Genomic DNA, 25,201 nt, shown 5'->3' on the forward strand with positions numbered 1-25,201 from the left:
AACAAGAAGCTAGGCTAGACTGCAACTTTTCTTGTTGCCTTGGTTTCTTGTCTGCTTGCATTTTTTCCGGTGTTTTTCTTCTTTTTGACACATGCACTTGAGTTTGTGCTGAGACCTCTTGTTGCAACCTTCTACTTCCCGGTGCTTGGGTTTTTATTGTTTCCTGCTGGGGATTCCTATTGTAACCCTCTGTTTTATTGTCCTCTGACTTGATCTTGAAATGTATTCCTCTTTTGTATGGGTGGGCTCCCAACTTCAATACTTGAAATGAAAAACTGAAATGTATGCCTCTGTTATCTGGGCAGGCTCCCAACTTCAACGCTTGAAATGTAAAGACTGAAATGTATGCCTCTGTTATCTGGGCGGGCTTCCAACTTCAATGCTTGAAATGTAAAGACTGAAATGTATGCCTCTGTTATCTGGGCGGGCTCCCAACTTCAATGCTTGAAATGAAAAGACTGAAATGTATTCCTATGTTATCTGGGCGGGCTCCCAACTTCAATGCTTGAAATGAAAAGACTGAAATGTATTCCTCTGTTATCTGGGCGGGCTCCCCACATCAACAACAACTTTTAAAAATAAGCGTCATTCCTCTCTTCAGGCGGGCTCCTAACTTCAAATACACAACTTTTAAAATAAACGCCTTTCCTCTCTTCAGGCGGGCTCCTGACTTCAACAACAACTTTGAAAATAAATCGCCATTCCTCTCTTCAGGCGGGCTCCTGACTTCAAACAATACATCGCCATTCCTTTCTTTAGGTTGGCAAGATTTCAACAACTTTTAAAAACGCCTTTCCTCTCTTCAGGCGGGCTCCTGACAACAACTTTGAAAATAATCGCCATTCCTCTCTTCAGGCGGGCTCCTGACTTCAAACAATACATCGCCATTCCTTTCTTTAGGTTGGCAAGATTTCAACAACTTTTAAAAACGCCTTTCCTCTCTTCAGGCGGGCTCCTGACGTCAAACTTGAAAAGTATGTCTCTGTTCTCCAGGCGGACTCCTGATTTCAACAACAACTTAGGAGGAAATGCCTCTCCTATGGGTAAAATAAACTTAGGAGGAAATGCCTCTCCTATGGGTAAGACTAAACTTAGGAGGAAATGCATCTCCTATGGGGTGAAACTAAAAGAAACTTAGGAGGAAATGCATCTCCTATGGGTAAAATAAACTTAGGAGGAAATGCCTCTCCTATGGGTAAAACAAACTTAGGAGGAAATGCCTCTCCTATGGGTGAAACTAAACTTAGGAGGAAATGCCTCTCCTATGGGTGAAAACAAACTTAGGAGGAAATGCCTCTCCTATGGGTGAAACTAAACTTAGGAGGAAATGCCTCTCCTATTGGTTCAACAACAACTTAGGAGGAAATGTCTCTCCTATGGGTGAAACTAAACTTAGGAGGAAATGCCTCTCCTATGGGTGAAACTAAACTTAGGAGGAAATGCGTCTCCTATTGGTTCAACAACAACTTAGGAGGAAATGTCTCTCCTATGGGTAAAAACAAACTTAGGAGGAAATGCATCTCCTATGGGTGAAACTAAAACAAACTTAGGAGGAAATGCATCTCCTATGGGTAAAAACAAACTTAGGAGGAAATGCATCTCCTATGGGTGAAACTAAAACAAACTTAGGAGGAAATGCATCTCCTATGGGTAAAAACTAAACTTAGGAGGAAATGCATCTCCTATGGGGTAAAAGTAAACTTAGGAGGAAATGCATCTCCTATGGGTGAAACTAGACTTAGGAGGAAATGCCTCTCCTATGCGTGAACCATTTCCTTCTTCCTGAATTATTTACTTACCTGTGTTGTCTTCCCTCGAAACTGCTGGGGATTATTTTGCTGGGGATGACTTTTCCTTTTCTTCCTTACCCACTCTGGGTTGCCCGAAACTCTGTCGAGGATGCTTCTACATCTCGATGATCCACTGGGGATAACACTGCTGTGGATAACTCTGCTGAGTAAATATGTTATCTTACTCTTTCCAAAATTACTTCCTTTTGAGTAGGATGTTTCATTCCTCTGCAAACTACTTCCCCCTTTTTCTTTCTTTTTTCGTTTTTTTTTTTTTGAAATGAAAAGACTGAATGTATTCCTCTGTTATATGGGCAGGCTCCCAACTTCAACCAACAAATCACCATTCTATTTTTCAGGGGGGCTCCTGATTACTTAAAATTTGAATTGTATTCCCTTATTCTCCAGGTGGGCTCCTGATTGCTGATACTTCAACTGCTCTTCCTTGTTCTCCAGGTGGACGCCTGATTGCTAATACTCCAACTGCTCTTCCTTGTTCTCCAGGTGGACACCTGATTGCTGGGGATAATACTACTAGGGAAGTCTCCCTTCTTCCCCTCCTTCAAATTCAATTTTTTTCTTTTTTTCTTTTTTTTTCCTTTTTTTTTTGTTTTTTTTTCAACACTGCTGGGGATAAAAGTGTTATCTTCTCAGGATAACGTTGTTGAGGATAACGCTACTGGGGAATTTTATCCCTTCAAGTCGATGCTTCATTCTTCTGGAAGCTGCTGGGGATGATAATGGCTTTTTGCTTTTCTGAGCACAAGTGTCATCCCTTTATTCTGTCTGCTGGGGAATACTTCCTCCATTTAAACTTATTATGTTGGGGCAACACTGGTTCAAATACCACTTCCCTTGAGACTGGTGCTATCTTTATTCTTCCTCGAATGGGTACCTGACTTCCAGAAAATTTTCCAAATGAAAGGAAAATTTTCTGCCCCACTTTGAAAGTCTCCCTTATGGCATGCATTTCTGTCATCAATGCCATTTCCTTTACCTGTTTCAAATCAAACAAAATTTGTTCGTTTAAAACGTGGTGGTTGGTTGTGATACTCCTACTGGGATGGCTTTTCCTTTTCTCCTTCCTTGCTCTGCGCTCCACAACTTGTTGGGGATGATATTATTTGCTGGGGATAATCCCTTTCTGCTGGGGATATCCCTCTTCTTTTGTGGCATAGCTCGGAAACTGGCATTTCCCCGACCTTTTAGTCTAGTATGAATTTCCCCAAATCATGCTCACTGCTCTCCTTGCTTTGTTCAACGGGCCTTGGCCTTGAGGTTTATAACCTTTGATTTCGGCAAAGGTATCCCTCTTGACACTTGTCAATCCTTTTGTCAATTCCCTTTTGCTGGGGATATCTTTTTCTGACACTGGCCTCGCGTTTGTTCCTCGCTGACTATACCACTTGGATGTACTAGTCAGATCTTATCTTGCATAATTGGAAAGCTGATGGCATATTTTGAAGTCAATTCACACTTGTTTTGACCAGACAGACTCTATTGGGGAGTTTTTCTATGAAAGGAAAAAGATAAAAAAAGGAACAGAATAAAAGACAAATGAAAAAGATGACTCTGTAACAAAAGAAACTATAAATAAAAACCTATCAAACGCAGACACCGACTCTAATGGTCATGGCATGCATTTGTGGCCTATCTTCCGTCGTCAATCGTCTTTCAAGACCTTCAATTGGCAATTCCCCATCTGATTCTCAATCTTATTCGACTTGTAGTGCCCGAAGGGTTTTCACTATCAAGTCTCTCTCATTTTGGTTTTTCTCTCAGCTTTCATCGCCTTATGGTGTCCGTGAAGATTTTCACCGATAAGACTTTCTCATTTGTATCACTTTCCAGCTGGGGATTTGGAGTGTTGCCGGTATGACTCTCTCTGCTGGAGATTAGAGTCCTTTCTGCTTTGGGACAGAATGTTATGTTCGCCGGTAAGACTCTCATTTGTCTAATTTGGCATCTTTTGCAGACTGGTCAGAAGGTCTTTCTTTGGACCGTAATGTGGGTTTTTTGGATAGGCTTAGAAAGAAAGGGTATTAAAGGCTCAAAAACAAATCAAATTTGGGGTTCAAAATTACAACCTTCGAAATCATATTTGTTTACAACAAGCGCAACCTTTGCCCCAGTTTCTTGCTTGGGGATTATTTATTATTATATATATTTTTTTAAATTTTTTGTTACACTATGCACACCATGCACACTATGCACACTATGCACCCTATGACCGAGCCGTGAGGCGCCTACGTATCCTCTTTGAGGAATCAGGTCAAACGTAGTTCCCAATTCCTCTTTTTTCATTTGACTTTCTTTTGTTTTTTTTTTATCATTTTTCTTTTCTTTTCTTTTTCGTTTTGTTGTTTTCTTTTCTTCTTTTTTTTTCTTTCTTTCGTTTTGTTTTTTTTTTCATGTTTTCATGTCATGCTCGCGTTTTCTAGTCGTTTTTACTGATTCCGAACGAGGGGTATGAAAGAAAAATAAGTAAGGCTCAAGAGGGGTAATGAAGGATAAAGTGTTTAGGTAGCAGAACAAAATGCCTTCGTCATTCCAGTCTTCAAAACATGCAAACAACACAACAAACAATAGATTTATAGTCTCTTCCGACGGTGCTGGGCTTGACAATTATGTTAAACATTTTCTTTTCCCTTTGTTATTTCTAAAACATCGTTGGGCGACACTCTCATTATCATGAATGACCCTCACGCCAATTTAGAGAATCTTGATTTTAACGGTTTTCTTTGTGTTTAATTTGCCCCAGTTCCACATGACTCGGGCTTCAAATAATCCCAAACCGTTCTTATTTCCTTTAAATGGCCTGATCGCCTTTCCAGGGTTTTACGATTAACTTTTAAGGTTAAGCCCAAACTGTGTGCGTATGTCATGTCACTAGAATCGGCACTGAACAAAAATGATAAAAGGACCAAACAAAGAGATGACTGGAAATAAAGAAAGACCAGATTTTGTATTAGACTACCGGTGAAATGGTTTGAATAACAAAACAAACAAAACAATCCAGAACAAAATCCTAAAACAAACTTGACAAGACAATATCCGACTTATAACCCTAATAATCCAAATAACATAAATGTCAACAAAATAAGCCACCACAAGCTTCTCTCTTGTTAACCAAGGAACAGAGCGTCCTTCCACTTTATCAAGACTGGCATCTTAGCCACTGAGCTTTGCATCGATACTGTCAAGACCATTACCAGCTTCAATATCATCAACATCCGTTGGCAAGTTCTCGAGGGGGCTCGAGTGCACCATGTCACTGTTATTAATCACAACCCGCCCTTCTTGGATCATTTTCTCTACTTCCCTTCTCCAACTATGACAGCTCTCAATGTTGTGCCCTATGACATTGGAGTGGTAGGCGCATCGCGCTGCCAGATCAAAGCTCCTTGCAAGTGGATTTGGAGTACATGCGGGGAGTGGCTCAATCGAGCCAGCATGCTTTAGCCTTTCAAACAGACTTGCATAAGATACTCCGATAGGGGTGAGAGCCTTTCCTTGTTTCAGCAACCTTTCGTTCCTAAATGCTTGATTGGGCCGGAAACCTGATCCAGGGGGCTTCCGGTAGGCTTGTGAGGGTGGATAGGCCTTCTGTGGAGCTGGGTATTTGGAAAGTGAAGCCCGTCTTTGGGAATCTCGTGGAGAGAAGTAGCATTGGGGAGGGGAGTAGCGTGGACGAGTGATGGAGCTACTCGGGTAGCTAGGAAAGCTGTCATAAGTGGGTTGGGATGGAGAGTATGGGGGATGGGTAATGCCAGAGTTTGAAAAGCTTGGCGGTGGTGGGGGTGGTGCTTTCCCAGTTATCCATGCCTGATACATGTCTGCCACATGTTGTCTCAGCATTTTCACTTCTTCTACCAACCCGTTGTTCTGTTCGACCAATTGTTGTCGGTCATCAGTACCGACCCACCCTGTTCTGAGGTTCTGTGTCATTTGCTTTGCAGGGAGGAGTTACCACAACCAACCACTTTTCTATATATGAACACAGCAAAGGGAAGCCATCACGTTAGTGTCAGGGCATTTGACAGATAATCATATATTAGAGATGCAATGCACCTAAGCAGTTAAACCGTTCTATCAGAGATGCGATGCACTTGCGCTTTCCTTTATTTTTCTTTCTTCCCTTTTTTTTCTTTTTCAGTGGTGGTCGAATCTTATGGAGATTGCCTACGTATCATGACCCCGCATGAATCAGACCTTGCGTAGTTCGGACCCAATAAAAGATAAACAATGCTAAACATTTTTTTTTCAATTTTCATGTTAAAACAAACTGGGTTTCAAAGGTTTGAAGATGACCTACAAGCTGGAAAATCAAACAACCCACATATTCTAATTAAAAGATTTACAAACGGCCAGTTTCTTTCCCCGTTTGACAAATGCAACCAAACGGTTATTTTTGCAAATGTGGCCCCTTCCAAATTTCACATGAATTTGAGGCCGGGGAGGATTATTTTATGACACTTTACACACTTGTCCATTCTTTTACGAAAATAACCTTTCGACAACTGACAGATACTCTAAGGCTATTTCGGCAAGAACGGTTCAAGACACGGCCGAAGTTGGCTCGGCTTATTTTGACTAAAAAATCCAAACGGTATTCACCTGACCGCTGACTTTTTTTTTCTTTTCAAATTATACTAAAAACCTGATGTTGCAAACACGGTCCTTCAGCGCCTCGGGGACGAAGATTTATAGGGCTGTGTGGGTCAACTAGACCAAAATCCTAAACATGACCCAAAAAGGTGGCTGTTTATGCAAAGTCAGTCTTCCGGCGTCCCTCTCGGGAACATTCGGCTATTTTTGACAAAACAGCATCACCCGACTTATTTATGACTCTTTTTATCATTTTTCGAATTAGAAAAGTCAATATTGCAAACACGGCCTTTCAACGCCTCGGGGACGAAGATTTTTAAGGTTGTGTGGGTCAACTGGACAAAATCTTAAAAATGACCCGAAGGTGGCTGTTTATGCAAAGTCAGCCTCCCGGCGTCCCTTTCGGGAACATTCGGCTATGTCTTCATAAAACAGCGTCACCCGACTTCTCTATGACAAAATTAAAATTTTGACATGTTTTATTTTTTTTGCTATTTTAGCAAAAGGGGAGGTTGGACACCACCCGACTTATTCATGACAAGATTAAAATTTTTGATTTTTGGCTATTTTAGCAAAAGGTGAGGTTGGACCCGATGAGGGTTGCCTACGTATCTCACATCCGGTGAGAATCAAACCCGCGTAGTTCGAGCCTCGCGAATAAGTAAATGAACTAATATTTTTTTTAATTGGAACTGTGAAAGAACTGCTTCAAAAGAAGAAAGGAAGTATATATATATATTTTTTTTGATTGATTTCTTTTTGAAAGAAAGACTTGTAAAAATTCCTTTTCTTTTGATTTGAACTTTGAGAATTTCAAAAGTAAAAGGAAGTTTTTTTTTTTTTTTTGAATTTCCATTTGTTTTTTTCTTATTCTAAAGAAAAAAAATATTTTTTGGAATTTTACTTTTGATAAAAGAAATGCTTCTAAAAAATATTTTTTGAATTTTGAATTTTCTTTTCAATTTTGAAAGAAGTATCAAAATATTTTCGGATTTTTTTTTAAAAAAAGAAAACATTTTTATTATTTTTGTTTTATCAACAATGGAAAATAAATATATTTATATTATTTTTTGCAAGACATATCTTTTTTGGAATTTTACTTTGAATTTTCTTGGCAAGACAAATACTCTTTGCAACAAATAAAGATATATATATTTTTTGGAAATAAAAAAAACTTTTCGGATTTATATATTTGCGACAAATAATGAAAGACTTTTTTATTTTTTTTTATATATATTTGCGACAAATAATGAAAGACTTTTTTTTTTTATTTTTTTTATTTTTTGCATTTTCATAAGCAAATAAATAATAAAAAAAACCATTTTGAAAATAAGACTCTTTTCATTTTCATTTTCATGGCAAGACAAACTATATATTTTTTCTATTTTTTTTTTTTGAAAAACACAACAGAACAACGACTCTTTTTTTTCTTTTCTTAGCTTTTAATAAAACAAACTAATAAGACATTTTTTTCATTTTCTCAAAATTTCGGCAGAGTTTTGACAGTATTTGGGCATTTGTTTTCTTTTCAAAAATAAACAATCAATTCCCTAACCGCTATTTTTTTTTTTTCAATTTTAAAATATTATTTCTAATATTCATAAGTCAGTCAACACACAAGTCCAAATCAAATTAATGCGCGTAGTAACAAGTAAGATGCATCAGGATGGTCATTTTCATTTTTGGTGCACCTGTCCTAGACAGACCCAACCCCTGTGTTGAGCCTCCAAAGTCAGATGCACGTGATGCAAACAAACGTTCCTACTAGGGATCCGGCATGTGGCTTTGTTATACTAGGTTCAGAACCTGGGTGTTTGTTCTAGACCTGGCTTACCCGAGCGGACAGCTCGAGCCGAGGGGGTAGCGTACCGGGAATACAGAAGCTTCACCGGCTTAGCAACTTGTCCGAACCTCGTTCTAAATTGGGATTTGACACTATACAGAAAAGAAGTCGTACGAAGTACACCCTTCTTCATGATTTAGAAGACTCAGAGAGGAGATGGGTTTCGGCACAGTTTATACACAGTTCACTTAATATCAAAGCGGTAAAAGCAGCATTTAGCACATTAGGCTCAAACATGTAAAAATCAGATAAAACCAAATATAACAATTTATATGAGCTCGAATTTCTAACCCTGAACCAGTGGTTCTGGGTTTATTCCCCAGCAGAGTCGCCAGAGCTGTCACACCTCCTCTTTCCGCCCCCGCGAGGGTACAAGGAGTTTTTTCCAATTAAAGGACAATCGAAACGAGATTTATTTATTTATTTCAGAGTCGCCACTTGGGAGATTTAGGGTGTCCCAAGTCACCAATTTAATCCCGAATCGAGGAAAAGAAATACTCTGTATTACAGTCTGCGAACCAGAAATCTGGATAAGGAATTCTGTTAACCCGGGAGAAGGTGTTAGGCATTCCCGAGTTCCGTGGTTCTAACACGGTCGCTCAACTGTTATATTCGGCTTGATTATCTGATTTTATACAAATATGAACTTATGTGCAAATTTTATCTTTTTACCGCTTTCATAATTGTTATTATTATTTTTACAAGAATGTGAACATCGTTTAAAAACATGTCTTTGAATTGCGTCACATAAAATGCACCCGCGATCCGGAACGTATTTTTATTCAATGTTTTAGGATTTGGATTTGGGTCGCATAAATGCGCACCCATGTTTAAGAATGTATTATTATTAAATCGTGCCTAAAGCGATTAGCGTATTATTATTTATGGGTAAGACTGTGGAATTCACTAAACAGTCCATCCCGAATTCTAAATACTCAATTAAATATTTATTGAGGGCCCCGCAATTAGTGCATTTTATTGGGCGAGGCTCATCTCATTTTATTTTTAAAAGGACAGTCCTAAAATGCCTACATTTTTTATTGAAATTTGTCTCTACAAAATAAAGGAGAAATATCTTAATTTATTTACATGTTATTACCTAGTTACATTATACTAGGCATGTTCTCAGTTTGTCAAATTAAAAAAAAAACATAGCAATTCTAATTTTAATCCTAAACCATTTACATGCTGAAATTAACCAATATTATTTAACTAAATAAATTTCTACCAACTTCCTACTAGATGGCCTATTCGTTTGATTTTTGATTCGACGGAATTACTACACCATTTATTTATTTTTAGGCAATAGATGTAGATAGTTCATTTGTTAAGCTATCGTCGAATGTTCCACTATATGTATTAAATATCTACATGATTCTGATTTTTTGCAAACTTCATAATTTATACATACAAATAAAATTCAGAATATAATTAAATATAATTCAGAATTTCAACTCTTCATTTTTCGTATTCATGCTTCATATTTCGGATTACAATAACTAGCGTGTCAGTTGTGTACCTGATATTGGAAGCAAAAGAAAGTGAAGATGAGAATCAGCAGCAACAGTAAAATCAGTACAACACAGCAACAATAGCCCAGCAACAGTAACAACCCAGTAACAGACCGGTGGAGTAGTAATCCAAAAAAACAAAAGTTTCAGCTTTTATGAAACAACAATCAATTCTGATTTCAAACAACAAAAGAAAGCAGAATATTTTTTAGTTTTTTTTTATTTGAAAGCTTAAATATTTTTCGGAATTTTTTTTCTCTTAAATGTTCAGCCCTTTTTTCTCTCTTCTATTCTCTGTCCGTTTTTTCTCTCTATCTGTATGTGTATTTTTTTTTCTGTCCGTGTTCTCTCTTGTGTTTTTGATTTCAAGACTTCTTATAACCCATCCCATAAATCTTTTAATCAATTAAAATCAACCCATTTTCTCTACCAAACTCATTATCTTCTCACTCATCCCCATTACATTAAATAAACATATCACACCACCCCATTATATTTTGTCCCCCATGCCTAACATAAAATAATGCAAGATCCCCCCACTAAATTTTGTCTTGTCCCCCTTTTATATTAAATAACCATATCACAACCCACCCCATTTCATTTTGCCCCCATACTTCAAATAAACAATTACAAAATGTACAATTCCTAAACTACCCCTCACGACCTTACTGAAATTACCAAACTACCCCTGAACGTACTACAAATTACCAAACTACCCATCAGCTATAACACATCATTTAATCAAACATAACCAAAATATAGACAATATGATTAATTTCTAACAATGTTCAAACAACAAATTTCATGAACATGATTTCTTCAACATTTCAACAACAAAGCACATGAACATGATTTCAACAACATTTCAACAACAAATCACATGAACACAAATTGAACAACAAAGAACAACTAAAATTTGATTGAACAATATTTTAGCAACAAACAATCCTATTTTCGGATTCAACAACAACAACAAACAATTATATTTAGATTTCTAAATTCAATAATATTGAACTTAAAATCAACTACTCTAACAACATTACAACAAACAATTCCTATCTTAAACTTAAACAAGATTATGAGACAAATTCAAGAGATAATCATAAATGATAAACAAAAAATCAAACTATACAAATTTCGGATTCAAGAACAATCAAACAAAGTATGAATATGAATTAAATCTATTTTAAACAACAAACATGATGGATTTAAACGATTAAACCAACATATTTCTCTAACACAACTAAATTCTTTAGACAAATAACAAGATCGACGAAGAAACAATTATGAACTTAACAATATTAACAATTTCTAACAATACATAAAATATGAAACAAATTGAAGAAATAGTTAATTAAATTTCAATTTGAATCTAACAAACATCAAACTAACAAATATTCACTTAAACAATAATACAAACATGAAATGAATATGAAAACAACTAATTAAACTTCTATTTTGAAATCTGAAAATTAATTTAACAAACAACATGAACATGAACTAAAAATTAATTCAAACGATAAACAAAACAAACATTTGCCGATTTTAGATTCGAAAAATATCAAAACAAAATACGGACAAAATAAAACTCAAAAATCACTAACCGGATTGAAATGAAATATGTACGGACTGTTTCGTCAAACCTCGAATGGGAATAAATCTGTCCGGATTCAACAACGAACTCAACGATGAACTCACCTTCCTTGTAAACTTGACTAACTCAAAACTACGCTTGACGTCCTCGACTAAAATTCGACCAAACGAAATGGTCGAATCTTGTTTTGGGACTGAAGGCGACGAGAAGAAGAAAGCGTTGGACGCAGCAACTGTTTGGACGCCATGGATGTGAGAGAGCAGAAGAAACAACGGACAGCCATGGACGTGAAAGAGCAGAACATGAAAGAGCAACGATGGACAGCCATGGACAGCCATGGACAACCATGGACAATCACGTGCTTACAACCATGGATGCCATGGACGTGAAAAAGCAGAAAATGTATCCTGGACGGTAACAGAAGCAGCAGCACTGCTTGGACGCGGGCAGCAGCATGACATAGTGGCGTCGACTTGCCGGTGAAGAAGGCGCGACGATGGATGTTGAAGGGATGGACTTCCGGCGGGCTAGGCGGCTGTCGCTACTGATTTTCAGTTAGTTTTGGTAGGGTGCAACGATGCAGCTGGGGCAGTGAAGGAGATGAAGCAGTAACAACATACAACACATGGCATCCATGGCGATGGGTTTTCTTTCCATTTTGGCCGAGGGTTTTTCCGGCGAAGCAGCGGCGAAGCAAACTAGGAGGTCGACGTGGATGGTGGTGCTAAGGGCAACCATGGACGAGCCTGAAGTTCTGAAGGTTTGGAGAACAAGCCATGGGAGGTGTTCTTGAGTCTTTGGGAAGAAGAAGATAGGGAAGGGGGGTGGCGGATTGTTTAGAAATTTTTTAGGGTTTTTGTCTTTTTTTTTTGTTTTGTTTAGTTTTGTAAAATGTAAGACAAAAGGGGTTTGGGACTTTTGGGTTATGGACTGGGTCGACCCAGTTCGAAATGAACTGGGTCGTAGGGAAGATTGGGCCAATTTTTGGGCCTGTGGCTTGAAATTGAAGAAGAGGCCTAATTCCGACTTTCTTTATATTTTTGCTTTCTTTTCTTCTTTTATTTCTCTAAAACTAAATTATAAAAATACTTAAACTATTATTAAGAATTAAATTAAGTTATAAAAGTGCAAATTAACTCCCAATAACAATTAACGCACAATTAAGTAATAATTAAGCATAAAATTGTATATTTGGACATTAAATGCTAAAAATGCAAAAGATGCCTATTTTTATAATTTTCATTTTTTGTGAACAAATTTAATTAGTAACAATTATAGAATTAAATCCTACATGCAAATGCGACATATTTTTGTATTTTTTTATTAATTTAACAAATAAACAAACACAGACAAATACAAATAATTATCAAAAATATCACAAAATCTCACAAAATTTCACACCAAGGCAAATCATTTTATTTTGAATTTTTTGGGAGTAATTCTCATATAGGGCAAAAATCACGTGCTTACACCCGTTACCTGCCCTATTTTACCCTCTAATCCTGGCCATCCATTCACTTTGATCCAACATCCCCTTTTCCTCCCCACCATAACATAAAAACCTAATATTTCCCAAATCCTACCCTAATGTAACTACACCCAAACGGTGCCCCCCCCTCTTCACACGCTTCTGCCCGTCACCAACACCCCAAAACCCGCCGGAAAAGTCAATTTTCCGGCATTCCACTTAAGCCCTGGTCCCCCCTCATCATTATAACCCGATTCTACGCGTTTTTCTCTCATCACACATGCTTTTCGCAATTGTTTGAAGAATCTGGGTCATTCAATGAATGATAGTTTAATGGGGGCCGTAAGATCGAAATCTTTGGATTCTAGGCGTCCATTTGCCTAAAATCCATTTGTACGACAGGTTTTTTGGAATTTTGGAGTTTTTTTCTAATTTGGAGATAAAAAATCGATTTCTTGGTGAAGAAGCATAGGAGGTTCGAGACCCCCTATATATTGGGATGATTTCTCAGATTTTGGGTTCGAGAGGAGACAAAAATTTGGAAAAAAAAAACTTGGAGAAAAATTAGGGTTCCTTTGAGTTTTCAGATTTTTACGTTTGGTTTGAATTCCAGAAAAACAAAAAAAAATAAAAAAAATAGTTTCGGTCTAGACTCTTGGTCAAATTTTGTTTCTAGATTTCGAAATCAGGAAAATACCAAAAAAAATACAATATAGTTCTGCCTTCCTCAGTTTTAATTTCGGATTTGGAATTCAACTATGGAGTTTGATCGAGGTTTGCCGTGGAGTTGAAGCAGCCGTCCGAGATCTGTTCGTAGTTCGCAGTCACGTTCGATTTCTGTGGTGATTTTATCTTTTAGAGTTGGTCGTGTACTCGCTGTTTTGTCCGACGTTGTTAAAGTGATTCTTCTCCAACAGGTTCATTATGCTATTTCCTCTTTATTATAATGTAGATAGTTCTGCCTGTAAATTTGTTGTTGGTTAGTCATGTGACTGTGGTTGCTTGCCTCTTCTTTATCTTCTTCCGATGAATTTGGTTTATTATTTAGGTTGAGTTTAATACATGCTTGAATCTGGAATTTATGGCTTCCGTGCTAAATTTGAGCTTAGTAGACGTAGTCAACTCTTCGAGCTAAGTTGTTTCCTTCGGTCTTTTTTTTTCATGTCAAAATAGTGTCCCTTTAGGTTAAGTGGGTAAAATGATTTGAAAGTGAGACTTACAAAAGCTTCCCTCGTAAGTAAACACTTTTTTTGTGAAATTAAAATGAGATAAAGAAGTTCGGTTACTTATTCAATTAGTTGTGTAGAGTGTGGATTTCTGGCAAACATGTTTGGTGGGTTTTGGTTGAAAGTTGGTTGAAATTTTTCATTCACTTATTCTGTTAGATACTCTTATGTGATTAGTGTCATTTAATTTCCGTATCACATTTTGAGTACATAAATTATTTTTGTGGTCTGTTGGAACAATTTGAAAAGTATTGATTTAGTCTTGGTAGCAATATTTGATTAACTTGGGATCTTAAGTGGCTATTTTCTAGTTTTGGTATTGGATAAGTATTGATTTAGTGTCTAAATAACATACGCTCAAAGGCGTTTTGGTGTTAATCTTGAGTCTTGAGCTTCTCAACAGTCTCACGTTTGATCTTCGAGCTATTATTTCCCTATCTTCTTCGACATGTCCTATATGTTTGCTGATAGGTGTTTCCTATTATTTGGTCTATATTTGTCTTGGACAATGAAATATTGGGGAGTAGGGAAGGAGAATTAAGATCTTAAATTTTCCGTTGCTTCTGTTTATTGCTTTATTACTCGCTAGGAGCATGCCTAGGCCGACAACATTTGGGTAAGCAAGCCTTAGGATTTTGTTGGTCTCGAGGAGAAAGGTCGTTCCCTTAGTTAAATTTAACCGGGGAATGCCCCGGAAGATTTGTATATATTTTATCCGGGGTATGCCCCGAAATACATGTAAATGAAGGCCAGAGATTGGGATGAGTAGAATAGAACTTTACTATTTTCTTCTATTTATTTCATCTTTCTTAGGTGGGGACGACCTCTAGCCTCTTGTGTGTTTATTTTATTTTTGTGTTTTTACCTCAATTGAATATTTTAAAGCCGACTAGATCAAGTATGCAACCGTACTAGTTACGGGACTTGGGGAGTGCCTAACACCTTCTCCCCGAGTCAAATGAACCCCCTTACCCAAATCTCTGGTGCGGACTTAGTTTTGGAGTCCAAAGTATTTTAAAGGAAAATCATTTTAAAAACGGTGACCTGGCACACCGAAATCAAAGTCAGGTGGCGACTCTGAGTTATTTCCTTTTGAACATATTTTGTCACTTTTTAATTGAAAATCCTTTTCAAGCTTTGCGAAATCTTTTTATTATGCTAAGAGGGTTTAGTGAAGTAGAGGTAAAAAAGGGGCGTGACATCTCTGGCGACTCTGCTGGGGAATTGCAGGTTCGAGCTGATACTTGATCTTGTTGGTATTTACGATATTCGGTTGAGGTGTTTATTTTCTTTATTTGCTTTGTTTGTTTATTTTGTTTGTTTTATTTCTTGTTTTGTTAGTTATTTGTTTATCGCTCTTCCTAATGTGTTACTGCTTTATAAACTGTCATTATTTGCATAACCATGGGTCTTCTTTCTGCAACAAGTCTCAGAGTACGCATCGCATGCACGAACTCTTTGTTGAGTCACCCTTAATTTAGGAGGGGGCCGTCGGATGTATGGAGTGGGTGGAAAGCTTGAGCAACCACCATCGACCATACGCTCCCCCGAATTGCCTTGTTAGTGAACCCCATACTTAGGTCAGCCTTTAGGTCATTTTTATTTGCATCATGTAATTTAGACCTAGCAGGGCTCGGTCCCAGGTACTGTGTCCCTTTGTAGGAAGCCTATCTAAATTTTGTCAAAATGGGCCCGTGGCCCAAAAAGACATCCAATCATCCCAATGTGATATATGTTGCATCTTTGAGAGTAAAAAGGTCATTTTGGGGACGGGATGCTTGGAAAAGAAGGGTGAAAAATGAAGCAAGTAGGGCCCACTCGCATCTTTCTTTCATAGTTTTCCAAAAATCAAAAAAAATTGAAAATGAAAAATCCAAAAAAGATTTTAAACTCTCCCATTATTTTTCAAAAATTTGAAAAAACGAAAGAAAAAGAAAATCCAAAAAGATTTTACACTTTTCCATTATTTTCCAAAAAATTCAAAAAAAAAAAGAGAAAAAGAAAATCCAAAAAAATTTACATTTTCCATAATTTTCCAAAAATTCAAAAAAATAAAAAAGAAAATCCGAAAGTTTTTACATTTTTCGTCATTTTTCGAAAAGACAAAAAATATAGTTTTTTTTTTCAAATTAGTTGCATCTTCCCGAACTACGCGAACCTGATTCTCGTCTTCCGGGGCGGGATACGTAGACGACTCACATAAGGTTCGGTCTTCCTAGTAGGTCCTAGGTTCTTGTCTTCCGGGGTCGTAGCCAAATCTTGCATGTATAGCCGTATTTGGCCACATCGGTCGTTTTTGCAAAAATAGGAGTATTTTCTCAAAGAGTTTGTTATCTCCTGTCTTAGAGCCCTGAGTCTACAATAAAGTATCCTCTCGATTCTAAGGTCCACACCCTGTTAAAATTTGCGTTTCTAGCCACTTTTGGCCACATCAGTCATTCCTGCAAAATAGGGTTATTTTTGCAAAAGTGGTTCAATTACCCATGTCTTAGGATCTTGAGTCTTCAACTCGGTGTCATATCACTTTAAGGTCCATCCATGTCGTGTTTGCGTCCCTAGCCACATTTGGCCATATCGGCCATTTTTGCAAAATGTGCCATTTCCGCAAAGTATTTTTAAGGCCATGATAGTTGGGATGTTGGAGTCATGTAAGCTTTAAATGGATTATTTTTCATGCATTAGGGGTCAACTTTGTCAAGTTTGCACTAATAGCCACTTTCAGCCACTTAGACCATTTTGCAAAATATAGCCAAATCGTGTCTTGCATTTGTCCACTAGGAAAGGTTGTGGTGTCACCTAGTGTCCCTAGTCGCTAATCATGTTTTCTTCATTCAGGTATGGACCCGCTGATTCGATCCAAAGTGCTGATGGTAGTAAAGATTCCTAGGAAATTAAGCAAGTGGTGGAAAATGTTTTCGTTGTTAGAGCAGCATGAGTTAATGCAGAAATTGGGCACCCTCACTTCCCTTCTTGATATCACACCTTTCCCAGACTTAGCGGAGGCGATGCTGACTTATTGGGATTCACAAAATTTGATTTTCAGATTTGAAGAGTGTGAGATGACCCCTACCTTGGCAAAAATGTCTAGTCTCACTCGTTTAAACTATATAGGCAAGGACATGATACTTCCCTGAGACCATTCTAGGACAAGATTCCTCAGCGACCTGGGCCTGAAAGATAACAAACATTTAAAATGCCTCGAGCAGTCCTGGATATCCTTGGATTATTTGTTTTCTAGATTTGGACCACAGGATAGTTTTGACGTCTTTTTGGGATGAGTTCTGCACAACCAAGGCAAAGTGGCAAAGACGTCGCCTCGAAGCTTTCAACCTTGCTTTGTTGGGATTATTGGTTTTTCCATTAGATGAGAGGCACATTAGCACCCGTATACAGTCAGTGGTAATGGCACTATTTCATAAGAAGCAACGCAAAACCGTTATCGTTGTGTTGATGATCTTAGCGGAGTTGTACCGAGCCCTAAGTGAGGTTAGAGGAGGTGTCAGGTATTTTGAGGGAAGTAACCTTTTGCTACAATTGTGGATGATGGAGCATTTGCACACCGCTTCCTTACTTTGTCCCATCGACTGTACCTTGAGGGATCTGTGGTATGTATCGAGCATAGGATGAAATCTCCTAAGTTTACATACCCAGTAGGTGTCACAGCTTGGATTGAGTTCCTTGGTTTGAGGATAAATGGGAATGTTTTGTGGGCTTACCTTTGGCTACCTTTAGATGAGATCTTGGTAGGATGCCTCATGCAGCCTTTCTGGATGCTGATAGGACTTAAGTGTGTCAGGTCGTACACTCCCGTTAGAGTAATGCGACAGTTGGGCAGAAGACAAGAGGAGCCTCCAACTTTGAATCTTCGGAGGCTCATCATGAATTTTAGCAAAAAAGCAGCTGACGAAATCAAGTACGTACAATATTGGAACAATGCAAAGAGGATGAGGAAAAATACATTAGTAGAGGACGTTGGCAAGCCCGAGTGTACTCAGGAGTACATGATTTGGTTACAGTCCGTCCCACCAGGGGGTCAGCACCCCATTGCCAGCACAACTTAGGGGTCGGGCAGTTCAGACAGATGATTTTGAGGAGGCATCGGACTAAGATCCTTGGGATAAGCTTGAGTTGATAAAATCTCAGTTAGCGGGATTGGCAGCAAACGTGGAGCAGCATGGCCAGTATTTGTTTAGGGTCCGCCTTCAGGATGCGGGGGCACACACAATGGCCTTTATTCCCAGCATCGGTGTTTCTTTACGAGGCATGTTACAGAGTTTAAGCATAACGGACAGCCCAGGACCATCCCAGCCAGGACCGTCGCATTCAGGAGCAGTTTGAGGAGTTATTCTATTTAGACGTTTTGAGATTGTCTTATGTTGTCCTTTACTTTCGTGTCTTGTCTAGGAGTACTGAGTCCTTTAGGTAGTGTCAGAGTCTGTCATAGTGTAGTCGAGTCTATCATGTTTTTCATTATCGTAATTCCCATTGTATTTTAATATCGAAACGTTTTTAAATGAAAAATCCCAAAAAAGATTTTATTTTTAGTTTATTTTCCATCACTCTTCCAGAACTACGCTCGGTCTGATTCATGAGGGACATGATACGTAGACAACCTACATCGGGTTCGATCAAATCATTTTTGGTTCAAAATAAAAAGAGAAAGAAAAAGAAAAGAGTGATAAGAGGTGTTGGAAAAGAAAGAGAAGGAAGGATTGAAATGAGCAAATTGGGATGATGCCATATGACCCTTCGACCCTCAAAACCATTTTAGAACCGTTAATTGTTGCTAGGTGCATTGCATGTAACTTGATATTATTATTTGATAAATGCCCTAACGCTAACATGGTGGTTGTGTTGTTGTCCTCTGTAATCTTTATTTAATAACAGGAAGGTGGTTAGTTTGTTGGCATCCTGGGAAGTCATCCATACAATACCCGATCAAAGCGTCAAACAGTTATGGCTAGCAAGGAAACAGACGCTGGAGTTGTAGACCCACCAAGGGATATTGTTGAGTCGGAATCGAAACTGCAAGAGGAGGTCCGGAGGTTGAAGCATCAGATGGCGGAAATGTATCAAGCATGGATTAAGGGACACCCTCCACGCTCGTTCCCTACCAACTACACAGAAAACCCGATTTCCATTCCACCACTCTCTCAATCCCAGATGCCCAATACCATTGATCTTTCCCCACAACATGCACCTGGCTTTACCCCTTACCACAACTACCCCGGTACTTCAACCCAAACTTTTCATGCTCCGCCAGCCAAAACAACCTCGTACCCTACTCCGACATCTGCTCCTATTTTTGTACCCCCTCCACAAGCTACCCTCCATTGATCCTCTAGTGAGCCCGCATTCCCCGCTACAGATGCCCACTACAATGCACTGGAGCCCACCTTTAAAGTCCCAGATCCTTACTCTTACACTCCCCAATTTGAGCCTCATGTTGAAACTGACAAACCACCCAAGAACGCAGAGCAAGAAGAGATGTTTAGGAAGGTACAGAGTCTGGAGCAATCGTTGAGAAATATGCAAGGGTTGGGAAATCAAATGAGTGTGGCCTATAAGGATTTGTGTTTGTTCCCAGATGTCCAACTGCCTGTCGGGTTCAAGATGCCCAAGTTTGACTTGTATGACGGACATGGGGATCCCGTAGCTCATCTAAGGGGCTATTGCAGTAAAATGAGAGGCGCCGGAGAAAAAACGAATTACTGATGGCATACTTCAGCCAGAGTCTGAGTGGGGCAGCTTTAGAATGGTACACCCGCCAGGACGCTAGCAAGTAGTACACCTGGGACGATATGGCTCAGGCCTTCGCCCGACACTTTCAGTACAATATAGACATATTTCCAAACCGCCTATATCTGACCAAGGTGGAAAAGAAACCCAGCGAAAGCTTTATAGAATATGGGTTCCGATGGAGGGAGCAAGCTGCACGAGGCAATCCTCCGATGGAAGAAGACGAGATGGTTAAATACTTTTTTCAAGCCCTGGAGCCCACTTACTATGGCCACTTGATCTCAACCATTGGTAAGTCTTTCAATGATGTGGTAAAGATGGGAGAAATGGTGGAAGAGGGGCTCAAGTCGAGCAAGATCATAAGCTATTCTGCTATAAAAGCAACTACCCATGCAATCCAGAGTGGTATCGGAAGTTTTCTAGGCAAGAAGAAGAAGGACGATGTCGCCATGGTTGTCTCTGGACCATGGTAGGGCCAAAGGGGTTCACTGTATCAGTACACCCATCCTCGACCCCGACCTCAAACCTACGCCCAAGCTCCATATAATCCACCCCAATATTACTTCTCCCCGCAAAACCCCCAATACTCAGCAAGGCCATCCCAATACTTTGTTCACCATGCACAGTCATATGCTCAACCCCCTCCTTACCCACAGTGGCGTACCCCAATCCCACAGAATACCTACCCAGCTCCACAAAATACCTATCCACCTCCACAACCCTATCAAAACCCCAATGATTCGAACTTTCGACCAAGGCCAGAGTATAGAAGAGAGAGGCAGCAGCGGAAACAAACTTTTATCCCGCTTGGAGAATCTTATGCTAGTCTATTTCAAAGGTTAAGGCAGTTGGACGTCTTGAGGTCGATTGAGTCAAAGATACCAAATCCCCCACCAAAGAACCTCGATTATTCCCTAAGATGTGTCTATTGTTCTGACGCTCCAGGGCATGACATAGAGAAGTGCTAGCATTTAAAAACGGCAATCCAGGAGCTCACTGATACAAACCAAATTGTAGTCCAAAGCCCAGACACGCCAAACATCAACCAAAACCCTTTGTCAGCCCATGCAGAGACGCATATGATTGAAATAGTTCACAAGGATGGGGAGCCCAAGAAGTCTTCTAAGTCCGTCATGATAATCCGGGCTAGTGAAAGTAATTTGGTTAAAGCTCCAGACTCTACCAAAGCAAAGCCTTTGACAGTTGAAGGGGTGACAGAAAAGCCGAGCTCGCTCAATTTGAAACCACCAGTGTTGGTCGTGAAAGGGATGTCAAAAGATATTGGGGAAAGTCCAGAAAGCTCAAAAGTGGTAGTCCCAGGGATTCCAAGTAAGCTTGTCATAGTTGTGAAGGGGGCTCCTATTACCCCTATTATCATTAAACCAGTAACCCAGCTGCCAGTGGTTGATGCCAAGGCTGTTTCGTGGAATTATAAACAAGTGATAGTGACATACAAAGGAAAAGAAATAGAGGAAGAAGTTAATGAAACTGAAGGATTGACTCGTTCTGGGAGATGTTTTACCCCAGAAGAATTAAGGAAAGCCAAGCCATTCAAGGATAGCCAAATACCGGTAAAGAAATCGGTCACCGAAGAAGAGGCTGAGGAGTTCCTGAAAAAGATGAAAATGTAGGATTATTCCATTGTGGAGCAGTTAAGGAAAACACCAGCTCAGATTTCTCTTTTGTCTTTGCTGATACATTCAGATGAACATCACAGGGCCTTGATGAAGATTTTGAATGAGGCACATGTTCCTGATAAGATCACAGTGAACCACTTGGAAAAGATAGCTAGCAAGATCTTCGAAGTAAATAGGATCACTTTCTCAGATGATGAACTTCCTGTGGAGGGTACATAATACAACCGAGCTCTTTATCTCACGGTGAAGTACGAAGATTCTATTGTCTCAAGGGTTTTGGTTGACAATGGCTCTAGTGCAAATATTTGTCCCCTGTCTACTCTGTAAAAAATGAAGATTGGCACCAAAAGAATCCACTTGAACAGCGTGTATATTCGAGGCTTTGATGGGGGAGGTAAAGATTCTGTTGGAGATATAATGCTTGAATTGTCGATAGGGCCAGTTGAGTTCACCATGGAATTCCAAGTGTTAGATGTGGTTGTTTCCTACAATCTGTTGTTGGGCAGGCCCTGGATACATGCTGCTAAGGCAATCCCGTCTTCTCTGCACCAAATGGTGAAGTTCGAATGAGACAGGTAGGAAATAGTTGTGCATGGTGATGAGGACTTGTTAGCTTGTAATGACACAATTGTTCCGTTTATTGAAGCTGAAGATGATAAGGGACCTTAGGTCTATCAGACTTTCAAAGCAGTGTTTGTTGAGAAAATTCCTGAAGGAAAATGCATTCCGGGTCCTAAGCTATCCTCCGCGTCCGTCATGGTTGCGAATGAAATATTGAAGAATGGTTTGTGCCTGGCAAGGGTCTGGGCTTATCTCTACAGGGTATTGTGCATCCAGTGTGCCCCAGTGGGAATCCTGGTACATTTGATTTAGGATTTATGCCCACAGAAAAGGACGTGAAAAGGGTTAAAAATCTGAAACAGAAGGTATGGTCGCTCTCTAAGCCTGTCCCACACATCTCTAAGTCTTTTGTTAAACCATGGGCCGAAAAACCTCCTCAATCCCAAAACCTGTGGTCGATGTTGATGAGAGCTGATCAAGAGGTTCCAAAGTCTGTTCGAAGAGGTCAATATGGTAGAAGTTGGTGAAGGCTCTAGTAAAGCAGATGTGCAGCTCATTGGCCCAAATGTGAAGCTTAGCAATTGGGAAGCTACCCCTCTCCCCACCAGGAAGGAGTTTTGGTAGTTTGCTTTGTTTTACTTTCTATTATCTGGGTTATTCCAGGGTTGTAATCTAGATTTTTAGTTTTTGCTTGTTCTGATGATCAAACCCTTCTATCCTTTTATTTCCAATGAAATGCAATTTCTCGTTTTCCGTTATTCTTAATAGTGTTTTATTTTATTCTTTTTTTCTTTTGTACAGTTCTTTTTATGATGGTTGCAATGACGTGACATGCATGAAGAATTTTCAGCCAAGTCTTAAAAGCCAATATAATTCTGAAATAACAATCGAAGAAGTAGAATATGATGATAAAATAGAATATGATGAAGAAACAACATTTGAGGAAATTAGTAAAGAGTTAAAACAATTTGAAGAAAAACCAAAGCCTAATTTGAGTGAAACTGAAGCAATCAATTTGGGGGACCAGGACGATGTTAGGGAAACCAAGATAAGTGTGCATTTAGAACCGCAAGTTAAGGAGAAAATAATCAAAACATTGTTTGAGTATAAAGATGTCTTTGCATGGTTATATGACGATATGTCGGGCTTGAGCACTGATATGGTAGTTCATAAATTGCCGACTGATCCAGTATTCCTTTCTGTCAAGCAAAAGTTGCGAAAGTTCAAGACTGATATGTGTGTAAAGATCAAAGAAGAAATCACAAAGCAGCTTACTGCAAAGGTCATTCGAGTCACAAGATATCCCACTTGGTTAGCTAATGTTGTGCCAGTACCAAAGAAGGATGGTAAGACCAGGGTATGTGTTGATTACCGTGATCTTAACAAAGAAAGCCCAAAGGATGATTTTCCATTGCCGAACATTCACATTCTGATCGATAATTGTGTCGAGCATGAGATTGAGTCGTTTGTGTACTGTTACGCGGGATATCACAAGATCTTGATAGATGAGGAAGATGCAGAAAAGACAGCATTCATCACGCCTTGGGGAACATACTATTACCGGGTAATGCCATTTGGTTTGAAGAATGTTGGGGCAACTTACATGAGGGCGATGACCACCATATTTCATGACATGATTCACAGGGAGATTGAGGTTTATGTAGATGATGTGGTCATAAAGTCAAAGAAGCATTCTGACCATGTTAAGGACTTGAGGAAGTTTTTCCAAAGACTCCGCAGGTACAACCTCAAGCTCAATCCAGCGAAATATGTATTTGGTGTCCCATCGGGGAAACTACTGGGATTCGTGGTCAGTTGATGCGGTATTGAGTTGGACCCGTCGAAGATCAAAGCCATTCAAGAGTTACCGCCGCCAAAGAATAAAACAGAGGTGATGAGCCTACTTGGAAGGTTAAATTACATCAGTAGGGTTATTGCTCAACTCACGACAACCTGTGAACCCATCTTTAAGCTGTTGAAGAAGAATGTTGCAGTCAAGCAAACTGATGAGTGTCAAGAAGCATTTGATAAGATTAAGAGGTACCTGTCGAATCCACCTGTGCTGGTCCCACCAGAGCCTGGAAGACCTTCAATTCTCTATTTGACGGTCTTGGATAATTCTTTTGGCTGTGTATTGGGTCAACATAACATTGCGGGAAAGAAGGAGCAAGCAATATATTATCTTAGTAAGAAGTTCACTCCCTATGAGGTTAAGTACACTCTGCTTGAGAGGACATGTTGCGCCCTGACTTGGGTGGCACAAAAGTTGAAGCATTATCTGTCGTCCTACACTACTTACCTTATTTCTCGCATGGATCCTCTAAAGTATATCTTTTAGAGCCTATGCCTACGGGAAGACTGGCAAAGTGGCAGATTTTACTTAAAGAGTTTGACATCATTTATGTGACTCGGACCGCGATGAAAGCCCAAGCCTTGGCCGACCACTTGGCCGAGAATCTGGTGGATGATGAATATGAACCACTGAAGACTTATTTTCCTGATGAAGAGGTTATGTGTGTTGACGAGGATGACCACGATGAAAAGCCAGGTTGGAAACTCTTCTTTGATGGAGCTGCTAACATGAAAGGTGTCAGAATAGGGGTTGTACTTATCTCTGAAACAGGGCAGCACTACCTTGTAACAGCCCAACTTCAATTTTATTGCACCAACAACATGGCTGAGTACGATGCATGCATTCTGAGTTTGAGGTTAGCTATAGACATGGGAGTCTAGGAAATACTTGTTCTGGGAGATTCAGATTTGTTGGTTCACCAGATTCAAGGAGAATAGGAGACTCGAGATTTGAAGCTCATACCGTACTGACAATGCCTGCATGATCTTTGTCAACGATTCCGGTCGGTTGAATTTAGATATATTCCCAGGAATCATAATGAGATTACTGATGCCTTGGCCACTCTGGTGTCAATGTTATATCATCCGGACAAGGCTTATATCGGCCCCGTGCATATCCAAGTTCGTGATCAACATGCTTATTGTAATATGGTGGAAGAGGAAATCGATGGGGAACCTTGGTTCCATGATATCAAGGAATACATCAGTTCGGAGGTATATCCAGTACATGCCACAGGTGACCAAAAGAGAACCATTCGACGTCTGGCTAGTGGATTTGTCTTAAGTGGGGGAATCTTGTACAAGAGGACTCCAAATTTGGGACTACTGAGGTTTATAAATGCTAAAGAAGCTTCAACTATCATGGATGAAGT

The 25,201-nt window shown here is 39.4% G+C and overlaps 1 long non-coding RNA gene across 1 annotated transcript; it reads left to right on the forward strand.

Moving 5' to 3' along the window:
- The first annotated feature begins 13,338 nt into the window (after nt 1-13,338).
- LOC142182655 (uncharacterized) lies at nt 13,339-18,584 on the forward strand. Its single transcript, XR_012711523.1, has 2 exons — nt 13,339-13,731; nt 16,876-18,584. It is a non-coding gene; the product is annotated as an uncharacterized LOC142182655 (long non-coding RNA).
- Nucleotides 18,585-25,201: the final 6,617 nt, after the last annotated feature.

The sequence above is a fragment of the Nicotiana tabacum genome, chromosome 7 (genome assembly GCF_000715075.1).
Source record: "Nicotiana tabacum cultivar K326 chromosome 7, ASM71507v2, whole genome shotgun sequence".
In the NCBI taxonomy this organism is placed as follows: domain Eukaryota; kingdom Viridiplantae; phylum Streptophyta; class Magnoliopsida; order Solanales; family Solanaceae; genus Nicotiana; species Nicotiana tabacum.